General features: G+C 44.6%; 9 non-coding genes across 9 annotated transcripts; all 9 read right to left on the reverse strand.

The window, feature by feature from the left end:
- Nucleotides 1-4,733: 4,733 nt before the first annotated feature.
- LOC133425969 (5S ribosomal RNA) lies at nucleotides 4,734-4,852 on the reverse strand. The gene has a single exon (XR_009771413.1). It is a non-coding gene; the product is annotated as a 5S ribosomal RNA (ribosomal RNA).
- A 199-nt stretch (nucleotides 4,853-5,051) lies between these two features.
- Nucleotides 5,052-5,170, reverse strand: LOC133425789 (5S ribosomal RNA). Its single transcript, XR_009771241.1, has one exon. It is a non-coding gene; the product is annotated as a 5S ribosomal RNA (ribosomal RNA).
- A 217-nt stretch (nucleotides 5,171-5,387) lies between these two features.
- On the reverse strand, nucleotides 5,388-5,506 carry LOC133425791 (5S ribosomal RNA). Its single transcript, XR_009771243.1, has one exon. It is a non-coding gene; the product is annotated as a 5S ribosomal RNA (ribosomal RNA).
- A 199-nt stretch (nucleotides 5,507-5,705) lies between these two features.
- LOC133425714 (5S ribosomal RNA) lies at nucleotides 5,706-5,824 on the reverse strand. The gene has a single exon (XR_009771187.1). It is a non-coding gene; the product is annotated as a 5S ribosomal RNA (ribosomal RNA).
- A 199-nt stretch (nucleotides 5,825-6,023) lies between these two features.
- On the reverse strand, nucleotides 6,024-6,142 carry LOC133425701 (5S ribosomal RNA). Its single transcript, XR_009771174.1, has one exon. It is a non-coding gene; the product is annotated as a 5S ribosomal RNA (ribosomal RNA).
- A 199-nt stretch (nucleotides 6,143-6,341) lies between these two features.
- LOC133425607 (5S ribosomal RNA) lies at nucleotides 6,342-6,460 on the reverse strand. The gene has a single exon (XR_009771080.1). It is a non-coding gene; the product is annotated as a 5S ribosomal RNA (ribosomal RNA).
- Nucleotides 6,461-6,677: 217 nt separating this feature from the next.
- LOC133426062 (5S ribosomal RNA) lies at nucleotides 6,678-6,796 on the reverse strand. The gene has a single exon (XR_009771501.1). It is a non-coding gene; the product is annotated as a 5S ribosomal RNA (ribosomal RNA).
- Nucleotides 6,797-6,995: 199 nt separating this feature from the next.
- On the reverse strand, nucleotides 6,996-7,114 carry LOC133425673 (5S ribosomal RNA). The gene has a single exon (XR_009771146.1). It is a non-coding gene; the product is annotated as a 5S ribosomal RNA (ribosomal RNA).
- Nucleotides 7,115-7,331: 217 nt separating this feature from the next.
- Nucleotides 7,332-7,450, reverse strand: LOC133426081 (5S ribosomal RNA). The gene has a single exon (XR_009771519.1). It is a non-coding gene; the product is annotated as a 5S ribosomal RNA (ribosomal RNA).
- Nucleotides 7,451-12,500: the final 5,050 nt, after the last annotated feature.

Consider the following 12,500-nt stretch of genomic DNA (forward strand, 5'->3'; position numbering starts at 1 on the left):
GTAGCCGACAAAAAACCTGGCACCACTTCATACATGACATGTTTTATTTGCATGAGTCCCGCTTCCACAAAGTATTTTGGCTTTAGTGGCTGTCCTTCATGTTTGATGTTCCCGTTGCCAAACAATGGCACCTCTCTAATGGTCTCCAGATCTGTGCAGTCCCACCTCGCGTTTTTCAGCAGCTCTGCCTGTGCAGCCAGGATCTCTCTATAGAACTGCGGGAGTCCTGCCGTCAGGTAAGCGTTTGTCTGCATTAGCATTGCAAACTCATTTCCCAGCTTCCTCTTTAAAAAAAAACCCATCACCTTCTTCCAGCAGTGCTCTCCCTCCCCATACAAGAAAGCCCTCCCCCGTTTTATTCTTAAAGCCTTCTTTTTGCTCTCTATGTCAACTAATTTCAAACCTCCCTGCTCATACCCCCCAATCAAGGTTGCTCTCGCTATTTTACTTTTCTTCCCACCCCATATAAAACCCCCCATCAGTTCATTCAATTTCTTCACCACCCATTCTGGCACTTCTAGCACCTCCATTACATAAACCATTTTTGAAAACAAAAGACTATTCACCACCACCACCCGCCCTTTAACCGTCAGTCGCCTCAGCTTCCAAAAATTCAGCACCCTCTGTATTTTATTCAGTACCTCTGACCATGTTTCATCCCTCACCCTCTCCCCCTCCATCCCCACATATATCCCGAGAACCTTCATCCTGTGCTCCTGTACCTTGAATGGTACTCCCCCACTTGCCACTACCCCATTTAAAAACATGATTTCTGACTTTAACATATTTATTCTTGCACCTGATGCCTTCCCATATATTTCCACCAATTCCACCACCCTTTTTATACTTGCCATATCCCTTACAGTCACCGTTGTGTCATCCGCGTATTGCTGTATTTTACTAAGACCACCCCCACCTTGTACCTCAATCCCTCTTATTTCTCCATCCCTTTTAATCATACATGCCAAGGGCTCTGCCACCACAGTGTACAAGAGTGCTGACATCGGACACCCCTGCCTAACTGACCTCCCTAATTTGAAGACTTCCGTTAAAACACCATTCACTTTCACCCTCCCCACTGCATGTCTGTACATCAATTTTAACCATCCTCTAAACCTCTCACCATATCCCACCCTCTCTAGAACTCCCCACATAAAATCGTGCTCCACCCTATCAAACGCTTTATTAAAATCTAAAGCCAACATAATCCCCTCCTCTCCCGATGCCCTCAAATATTCCACCATCCCTTTAATATTCAGAATTGTGTCTGCAATATCCCTATCCGGCACACTGTAGGCTTGTGTTATTGGAACGATTGATTTTAAAGTATATTTTAGTCTGTTTGCAAAAACTTTCATTAACACCTTGTAGTCTGTATTCAGTAGTGTGATTGGCCTGTAGTTCCCCAGATCATCAGCCTGCCCCTTCTTGAAGATCAGAGTAATTATCCCCATTGTGAATGATTCTGGTACTGTCTGGCGTCTTTCCATTTCTCTAAAAACTGCATGTAAAATCGGCCCCATCAGTTCTTTAAATGCTTTGTAGAAATTGGCTGTTAGGCCATCACTACCAGGACTCCTATTCATACTCAAAGCAGCAATTGCCTGTTCTATTTCCTCTGCTGTGATGTCACTGTCACATTCATCCCTCTCCTCTTCTGTTACACTCACAGTCACACTCTCCAGCACATCTTTCATCACTCTCTCATCCACTCCCTCGCTAGTAAACATCCTCCCGTAAAAATCATGCACACCTCCCAAAATCCCCACTAGGTCTGTCTTCAACCCACCCCCCTCAGTCCTTACTCCCCTGATAAAACATTTCTGTTGTTTCTGTTTCTCCATCCTCAAAAAAAACCCAGTGTTCCTTTCCCCCTCTACGGCATATCTCGCCCTGCTCCGCACAATCGCACCTTCACATTTCATTCTCTCTATCTCCTTTAGTTCAGCATGACAGCTCACCACAGCTTCTTCACTTATAACCTCGGCAGCATTTAAACGTGTGATTTCTCTTCTAAGGAACTTTTCTCTCTCTTTCTTTTTGAAATTCCTCCTTGCTGCGTGTTTCATACTTATCTTCCTGATTCTTTTCTTTAAATTTTCCCATCCCTCTAACACCTCTCCACCATTCAACCATTGTGAGCTGTCATGCTGAATAATCTCTTTCATTCTTTTTTTAAAGTCACCATCCTCCAGTAGTTTGGCATTGAAATGCCACAAACCCCCTCCCTTACCCCCCTCCCTCCTACCCAGTTCAAGATGTACCGTTGTGTGGTCACTGAGACACGTAACCTTATATTCCATATTCATGACCAAATCATAATACTTTTCTTTTATCAAAATTAAATCAATACGGCTCTGTTTCAAACATTCATTCGACATTTGTGTTCTGGAGAACACTTTCCCCGCAGGATTCTTCTGCCTCCACACGTCCCACATATGATACTTCCTCATTATTTCAGTCAGTATTCCCCTTGAGGCATCATTTCGAAATTTCCCACTGTCCCTGATGTCTAATCTACTCATCTTGACATTAAAATCCCCCAACACAAAATCACTGGTCCCCATAAAGCCTTCGTACTTCTGGAAAAAGAGTCCTCTCTCCCTCGAGTCATTTGGTGCATAAACATTTGCTAACGAAAAAGAAACTCCTCTAAATTCAAACAAAATCTTTATAAACCTCCCCCCATTGTCATTTTGCACAAGACTTGATTTTAGCCCCTCCTTCAACAAAATTGCCACCCCCCCCCACATTGTCATCTGTCCTGCTCGCATACACCGAGCCCTTCCACATTGCCTTACAGGTGTCGATCATCCGTCCATCCCAGTGCGTCTCCTGTATGCAAATAATATCCGCTGCACATATATTCAACATTTTTTCCAGTTTGTCTGGGTTCTTCAGTCCGTTCGCATTCTGCGAAATTATGTGCAGGCCGCTCAACATTGAGGATAAATGAAAAAGGAAAAGTCCAAACACTGCTGTCATCCTAATCATTTATCCATGTCATCCCTCTCCCTTCCCTCCCCCCTCTTTCATCAATTTCTTTGTTTTAGTACCCTCACACAAGTCTGTGAGTTCAGCGCTCACCTCCCGCGAAGTCTTCCTTCTTTCTTTTATCCTTCCTCTCGTCTCGACGCTGCTCTGGCTGCGAGAGCGCCAGCTGCCAGCTCGCTCGATTCCTCGCCGTCCTCTCCTCCCTCTCTCTACCGCTTCCTCACTCCGTCCTCCCGCCGTCGTCGGTCGCTTCTCCTCATCCTCTCCCGACCCGTCCTCCTCGATCTCCTTCTCCGTCTCCATCTCGCTCTCATCCAACTCGTGCACGCCTTCCTCGATCTCGTGCGCGCATCCCTCCAGCTGCTCCAGCCTGCGTTCTCCGCCCGCGCCATTCTCCGTCTTCTCTTTCTCCTCCTCCGCTCCCGTCTGCAAGCAGACGCAGGTGTCCTCCGCTCTCTTGCAGCCCCTGCACGTGTCCACCGTGCACTCGCGTGCGTAATGTCCATGTTTCTTACATTTGTGGCAGGTGAAATCAGGACACTCTCTTACAATGTGCCCCGGTTGGAGACAGAGCCTGCACACCCTTTCCTGCCGATCGTGCAGTACTCTAAAGTACTCTGCCCCTTCAATGGTCTCAAACTTGGTTGAGTATGGCAGAGACGTGACCGTGTCCGTGAATCTCACTTTTAAATATCTCGTACCATCAAAAACCTGCGTCCCCGCCCATTTCCGCCGTCTGATGTGGGATGCAGGCATTACTCCCCAATGTCTCAGCTTTTCAGTGATCTGTCCATCCGTTATATACACGGGCAGCATTAGGAAGGAAACAATCCTCGTGTCCTTTTCCACCTCAGACGCAATCACGTTTGACTGCCTTAATTTAAATCCATCCAGCAGTCTTGATTTCCCTTTGGGATTCCCCATCGAGATTTCCCACTTTTTTCCGCCTTTCTGCCTGCACCCCACCACACGTCCACATGTCCCATCAATAGCTTTGAGCAGCTCAATCGCTGTGATTTCATCCGGCCCCTCGATCTCCACCGTGACCACCAGCGCTCTGTCCTCCGCCTCCGCTCCGCTCCTCTCTCCCTGCTTGTCTCTTTCATCCACCGCCATTTGCCGCGGACCTGCTCTCTCTCCGTCCACTTTGTCCGTCCGTCGTCTGCCTTCCATCGATCCATTCGTACCGTCCTTCTCCATTCTCCTATTCTCCACCTCCGCCGGCATCGCCGTCACCGATGCTGCCGACGGCCTCCTTCCGTCTCCCTGCATCGTCCTCTCGCTGCCAGCATTTGGCATGATCCTCTCCACCTCATCTCCTCTTTTATCCGCCATCTCCACCTTAAAGGTCTGGAGACTGACCCCCGTGCAGCGAAAAGCTGCCGGGGGGAGCCTTCTCTTTTCCACTGCTTCCTCTCTGCCTGTGTTCCACTCTCCACACTCCACAATCCACACCGACCGCGCCCTGCACACAATCACTGCCAGCTGCACCAGTGCCTCGTTAGCAAAGGGGCAGGTCCAGGCTGGTATGGCCGTAAGCAGGAGCTGCAGCTTGAAATACCTCTTATATGGAGTTGAAGATAAGTCATAGAATATAAGTCATTGATCTGTTGGTTTTATTTGTTGGAGTTAAAGTGCCTTAACCATGTGCAAAACACTTTAGGACGTGAGCTGTCGCTGTTACCACGTTGAAATATGTGTGGCTAGATTAAGCGAGAGCGTTCTCTGCTGGTTGAAAAAGCTTACAGCACCTGGTATTCCCAGGCGGTCTCCCATCCAAGTACTAACCAGGCCCGACCCTGCTTAGCTCCCGAGATCAGACGAGATCGGGCGCATCCAGGCTGGTATGGCCGTAAGCAGAAGCTGCAGCTTGAAATACCTCTTATATGGAGTTGAAGATAAGTCATAGAATATAAGTCATTGATTTGTTGGTTTTATTTGTTGGAGTTAAAGTGCCTTAACCATGTGCAAAACACTTTAGGACGTGAGCTGTCGCTGTTACCACGTTGAAATATGTGTGGGTAGATTAAGCGAGAGCACTCTCTGCTGGTTGAAAAAGCTTACAGCACCTGGTATTCCCAGGCGGTCTCCCATCCAAGTACTAACCAGGCCCGACCCTGCTTAGCTTCCGAGATCAGACGAGATCGGGCGCATCCAGGCTGGTATGGCCGTAAGCTGAAGCTGCAGCTTGAAATACTTCTTATATGGAGTTGAAGATAAGTCATATAATATAAGTCATTGATTTGTTGGTGATAATAATTTAGAAGCGCTTATTTGTTGGAGTTAAAGTGCCTTAACCATGTGCAAAACACTTTAGGACGTGAGCTGTCGCTGTTACCACGTTGAAATATGTGTGGGTAGATTAAGCTAGAGGGTTCTCTGCTGGTTGAAAAAGCTTACAGCACCTGGTATTCCCAGGCGGTCTCCCATCCAAGTACTAACCAGGCCCGACCCTGCTTAGCTTCCGAGATCAGACGAGATCGGGCGCATCCAGGCTGGTATGGCCGTAAGCAGAAGCTGCAGCTTGAAATACCTCTTATATGGAGTTGAAGATAAGTCATAGAATATAGGTCATAGATTTGTTGGTTTTATTTGTTGGAGTTAAAGTGCCTTAACCATGTGCAAAACACTTCAGGACGTGAGCTGTCGCTTTTACCACGTTGAAATATGTGTGGGTAGATTAAGCGAGAGCGCTCTCTGCTGGTTGAAAAAACTTACAGCACCTGGTATTCCCAGGCGTTCTCCCATTCAAGTACTAACCAGGCCCGACCCTGCTTAGCTTCCGAGATCAGACGAGATTGGGCGCATCCAGGCTGGTATGGCCGTAAGCAGAAGCTCCTGCTTGAAATACCTCTTATATGGAGTTGAAGATAAGTCATAGAATATAAGTCATTGATTTGTTGGTTTTATTTGTTGGAGTTAAAGCGCCTTAACCATGTGCAAAACACTTTAGGACGTGAGCTGTCGCTGTTACCACGTTGAAATATGTGTGGGTAGATTAAGCGAGAGCGTTCTCTGCTGGTTGAAAAAACTTACAGCACCTGGTATTCCCAGGCGGTCTCCCATCCAAGTACTAACCAGGCCCGACCCTGCTTAGCTTCCGAGATCAGACAAGATTGGGCGCATCCAGGCTGGTGTGGCCGTAAGCAGAAGCTGCAGCTTGAAATACCTCTTATATGGAGTTGAAGATAAGTCATAGAATATAAGTCATTGATTTGTTGGTTTTATTTGTTGGAGTTAAAGTGCCTTAACCAGGTACAAAACACTTTAGGACGTGAGCTGTCGCTGTTACCACGTTGAAATATGTGTGGGTAGATTAAGCGAGAGCGTTCTCTGCTGGTTGAAAAAGCTTACAGCACCTGGTACTCCCAGGCAGTCTCCCATCCAAGTACTAACCAAGCCCGACCCTGCTTAGCTTCCGAGATCAGACGAGATCAGGCGCATCCAGGCTGGTATGGCCGTAAGCAGAAGCTGCAGCTTGAAATACTTCTTATATGGAGTTGAAGATAAGTCATAGAATATATGTCATTGATATGTTGGTGATAATAATTTAGAAGCGCTTATTTGTTGGAGTTAAGGTGCCTTAACTATGTGCAAAACACTTTAGGAGGTGAGCTGTCGCTGTTACCACGTTGAAATATGTGTGGGTAGATTAAGCGAGAGCGTTCTCTGCTGGTTGAAAAAGCTTACAGCACCTGGTATTCCCAGGCGGTCTCCCATCCAAGTACTAACCAGGCCCAACCCTGCTTAGCTTCGGAGATCAGACGAGATCGGGCGCATCCAGGCTGGTATGGCCGTAAGCAGAAGCTGCAGCTTGAAATACCTCTTATATGGAGTTGAAGATAAGTCATAGAATATAAGTCATTGATTTGTTGGTTTTATTTGTTGGAGTTAAAGTGCCTTAACCATGTGCAAAACACTTTAGGACGTGAGCTGTCGCTGTTACCACGTTGAAATATGTGTGGGTAGATTAAGCGAGAGCGCTTTCTGCTGGTTGAAAATGCTTACAGCACCTGGTATTCCCAGGCGGTCTCCCATCCAAGTACTAACCATTCCCGACCCTGCTTAGCTTCCGAGATCAGACGAGATCGGGCGCATCCAGGCTGGTATGGCCGTAAGCAGAAGCTGCTGCTTGAAATACCTCTTATATGGAGTTGAAGATAAGTCATATAATATAAGTCATTGATTTGTTGGCGATATTAATTTAGAAGCGCTTATTTGTTGGAGTTAAAGTGCCTTAACCATGTGAAAAACACTTTAGGACGTGAGCTGTCGCTGTTACCACGTTGAAATATGTGTGGGTAGATTAAGCGAGAGCGCTCTCTGCTGGTTGAAAATGCTTACAGCACCTGGTATTCCCAGGCGGTCTCCCATCCAAGTATTAACCAGGCCCGACCCTGCTTAGCTTCCGAGATCAGACGAGATCGGGCGCATCCAGGCTGGTATGGCCGTAAGCAGAAGCTGCAGCTTGAAATACCTCTGATATGGAGTTGAAGATAAGTTATATAATACAAGTCATTGATTTGTTGGTGATAATAATTTAGAAGCGCTTATTTGTTGGAGTTAAAGTGCCTTAACCATGTGCAAAACACTTTAGGACGTGAGCTGTCGCTGTTACCACGTTGAAATATGTGTGGGTAGATTAAGCGAGAGCGCTCTCTGCTGGTTGAAAAAGCTTACAGAACTGAGTATTCCCAGGCGGTCTCCCATCCAAGTACTAACCAGGCCCGACCCTGCTTAGCTTCCGAGATCAGACGAGATCGGGCGCATCTTTTTTTTTTTTTTGTCTTTTATTATGAAAATATATTTACACAAAAAAAATATATTTTTGTTTACAGTATCCATTTCCAACACATTTTCCTCTCTCTGTGACATTTACACTCAGGTCCTTTTTTCAAAAGAAAAGAAAAACAACATCAGCACTCGAATTACAAAAACAAACCTGATTTGCACATAGTGGCATTTCAAAACCCAGCATCATTCGTTCAGCCATCCCACAGGGTGAAAAATCATTCCAACTATATGATTACTGTGCACAATTTTCAAAAGATGAAGTAGCCAAAAATTTTTTTTTTTTTTTTTTTTTTTTTTTTTTTTTTTAAACACACAATTTCCCAACTACACAGTCCAAAAAGAGCTACCAATTCCACACAATCCTCTTTTCTTTATCTAGGGACAGGAGAGTGGCATCCTTCACATACAGTCGTTCAAAATGGTCTACCCCATGTATCAACCTGTATCGAATCTGTTTCTTTACTATGTTTTGAAAAATCGGCCATATTGCAATAACCCTTCGTTCGTAATGTGCCTTGTTTCTTCGTGCCCTTATTGCCCATCGTGCATGGCTCAACATAAATCTGCACAGCATTTCGTTTCTAATTTTACTGTATTGCCAGTTTCCAAATAAAAGAAAAAACTCCCATGAATCCCTTCCGTCCCACACCATTCCCAATTTTTCTATTAGACATTTCTTCAATAACCCAAAAAAGCCAGATAACTCAGGACAAATATCAAACATATGCATCAGCGTTTCCGGCAATAAGCCACAAACATCACAATCTCTGTCTACAGCTTTATCCAGTTGATGTAAAACCACATTAGTAAAAATTTTATTGTGTCTTATTTTGAAATCATTGTCCTCAGCCTCGATGCTGTTACCCTGTACTTTCCATTTCTCCCATATTTTCCACCCCTCTTTCTGTGGAAAGACCTTGCTCCAATACGACAAGGAGGCCGGTGATTTCGTGACGTTCACTAAAAAACGCTCGTAGATTTCCTTGCAGGAGATCAGACTGAAGCTCTTGTTTTCCCCCTCTCGCTTAATTCCCAGCTCTGGGAGTTTGCTTGTCCTATCTCTAGCTGTACCTGTTTCTATCAGCCTTCTCCATTGTTGTGGGATACTTCTCTGAATAGTCTTATAATAATTCTCTATGACCGTGTATGTTGAATTATAATCAACTTCCCTTATACTATCCACCACGGCCTGCGTCGGCAAAAAACCGGGCACAAATTCATACATTATATCTTTCAGCTGTACTAGTCCAGCTCTTATCATTTTGTTATTATACAACATTTTATTTTCTTTCTTTATATATTTATTTAAAAATATCGGCAGTTCTCTTATTAGGCTTATAGAATTCGCCTCATATTCTATATGCTCCAGGAAGCCAGCTTGTGCTTCGAGGACCTCCCTATAAAATAATGGGACTCCCGCTGTCATCGGCCTCTTCGGTTTCATAAGCAAGACAAAATCTCCTATTCCGAGCACTCGATTTAAAAAAAACCGCATAAGACCCTTCCAGCCGTAAGCCGTGTCATCGCACAGATATTTTCTGACCAATTTAATCCTGAAAGCATTTTTCTTACTTTCTATGTCTAGTAATTTTAGCCCTCCCTCTTCATATTTCCCTATTAATGTTTTTCTTGCGATTTTCCCCACCGTTGTCCCCCACAAGAAAACTGTCATAATCTCATTTAGTTTGTTTAGTGCCCATAAGGGTAGATCTATCACCGTGAGTGCATAATATATTTTAGACATTACCAAGCTATTTAATACCACCACCTTCCCATTGAGTTTCAGGTTCCTCATTCGCCAATAGCACAAAATTGCTTCTATCCTTTTAATTATACTAGTCCATGTCATGTCCCTGGCCGTTTCACTGTTTACCCCAATGTATGTACCCAATATTTTGATATGTTCTGCTTGTAATTGTACCGGTAATTCATTTTGCGGCGGTCCCTTCATATTGATGAACATGATTTCTGATTTATCTGGATTTATTTTAGCTCCTGAGGCTCTACCATATCGTTCTACCAAGTTTATTATTCTATGTACACTATTTATGTCTTTAATCAGTAACGTGGTATCATCAGCAAACTGTTGTATGGTGCACATCTCCCCTCCAGGTAATTCTATACCTTTTATTTCTGAATCTTTTTTAATAAGGACACCCAGTGTTTCCACGATTATTGTATACAAAATTGAGGACAGCGGACATCCCTGTCTCACCGACCTTCGAAGCGGAAAAGGATCGGTAACCACCCCGTTACACTTCACACTGCCAGTGGCGTTGGCGTACATTAACCTAATCCACCCGAGAAAACGCGCTCCAAATCCCACCCTCTCCAAAACTTTGAACATAAATTTGTGTTCGACTCTATCAAAGGCTTTGTTGAAGTCCAGTGAGACCAGAATGCCCTCTTTGCTGGTAGTTTTCAAAAATTCTACTGTGTCTCTGACAGTATTCAAAATATCTGAAACTTCCCTTCCCGGCACACTATAAGCCTGAGAGGGCTCTACGATAGTGTGCACGACCTGTTTTATTCTGTTTGCTAGTACTTTCATCAATATTTTGTAATCCGTGTTTAGTAGTGTTATAGGCCTATAATTGGCTAGATTTCGTTTATCCCCTTTCTTATATATGATCGTTATGATCCCTCTTGCCATAGATGCCGGCACGGATTGTGTTAATTCTATTGTTCTGTATAAATGTAACAATATTGGTTTCAATATATCACTAAATTGTTTATAAAAATTCGCTGTTAGTCCATCACTACCTGGACTTTTATTTAGTACTAATTGTTTTATTGCCAAATCAATATCCTCTTCCTTCATCTCCTGGTCGCACATGAGTGTGTCTTCTTCAGCTAACTTCATCTCACATTTTGCCAGGATCTCCTCTGTTATCCCATCATCTGTCCCCTCTGTTTCAAAAAGATGGGTATAATAATTCTGGACTGTCTCTAAGATCTCTACAAAGTCAGCTGTTGTCTCTCCCTTTTCATTCATCACTTCCGCTATGTAGCATTTGTTTTGCCTTCTTTTTTCCAAGTTCAGGAAGAAGCCGGTATTTTTTTCTCCTTCCACCGCATACTGCGCTTTGCTCCTTAATATAGCCCCTTCGCATTTCAACCTCTCCAACTCTTTTAACTCGGTATGCAATCTTATTAACTTATTCCCCTCCGAGCCTTTCTGTCTCTCAACCTTTTCGATTTCTGCTCTTAGCATTCTTTCTTTCTTCTGTTGTCTCGCCCGAAACCTTTTCGCATATTGTATGGATTTCCCTTTTATTTTTGTCTTCAAGTCCTCCCAGCCTTGTATTATATTCTTTTCAAAACCCGGTTGTGAGCTTACGCTCAAAATTAGTTGCCTAATGGCTCTATTATAATTCACATCATACAAGAGATGTGCATTTAAGTGCCATGTCCCCCCTCCCCTTTTCTCTTCCTGTTCCCCCATTTCTAATGATAGTATGGCGTGATCGCTTAAGTGTATCCATTTATAATCCACATTATTAAATAATCGTATATGCGATGTCTTCGTTAAGCACAAATCAATTCTGGTTCGTTTTAGAACCCCTTGAACCACTTGCGCCCTTGAATATTGCCTCTTATCAGGATTTTTCACTCTCCATACGTCGCACCAGTTGTTAACCATCATAAAGTCATTTAGAACCTTTCTTGAGGCATCTTGTCTCCATACACAACTTTCGTTTATATCCAGATGACACAATTTCACATTAAAATCTCCTATTATAACATCACACTTTTCGGCTATTTTATAAAATTTCCTAAAGAAGGCTGTGCGATCGCATTCTGTATTCGGTGCATAGACATTTAAAATATTATAATTCACATCCTGAGCTACACAATCTATATTAATCCATCTTCCTTCTCCATCTTTAGCCCTCATCGTGGCCTTAATTCCACTGTCCCTTTTACACAAAATCGCCACTCCCCTTGCAATGTTAGTTCCATGGCTAGAGAAACATTCCCCATCCCACAGCTTTATCATGTCTCGCTCCGTTACTGCATCCCAATGAGTTTCTTGTAAGCATATTACATCTGCCTTACTTAATCTTATCATGCTTTCGAACTTCGTCTTGTCTCTCAGCCCGTTTGCATTAATGGATGCCACTGTTATTGGCATTAAGACCATGATAAGGAGGAGAAACGGACCATCACCGCTGGATATTAGAAGTTTCCTCATTGTGCATACGTTTCTTCTGTGCTCGCCCTTTTCTCGTACCTGATCTTTTCCTCGATATCCCCCTCGCTCCGTTTCCGGTCTCCACGTCCTCCGTCTCAGCAGGATTCTCACCACCCCGCCTGGTGACTCTCTGCTGCGCACAAGGAAGCGACCCCCCGCTGCTTTGTCCTTCACCCCAATCTTGTCCGCCTCGTTCCTCCTCATCTCCACTGCTCCCCTCCTTTGCATCCTCTGCGACATCTCCTCCCTCGTCACTCCCTGCTTCCTCCATCGATTCCTCCACCGCTTCCTCCTCCATGTCCCCCACCAGGCTCTCAACCTCTCCTTCTCCGTCTTCCTCCTCCTCCTCTTCCTCCGCCGCCTCCTTCTTTTCTGCCTCGCTCTCCTCCACCAACTCCTCCGTCTCCTCCTTCTCCTCCTTCTCCTCCTGCTCTCCGCCGGTTCGTTCCGTCATGCGTGCACATTCTCTTGCATAGTGTCCTTGTTTGTTACATTTGAAACACAGGAACTCAGGACA

Source organism: Cololabis saira, unplaced genomic scaffold (genome assembly GCF_033807715.1).
Source record: "Cololabis saira isolate AMF1-May2022 unplaced genomic scaffold, fColSai1.1 scf025, whole genome shotgun sequence".
NCBI classification, from domain to species: Eukaryota; Metazoa; Chordata; class Actinopteri; order Beloniformes; family Belonidae; genus Cololabis; species Cololabis saira.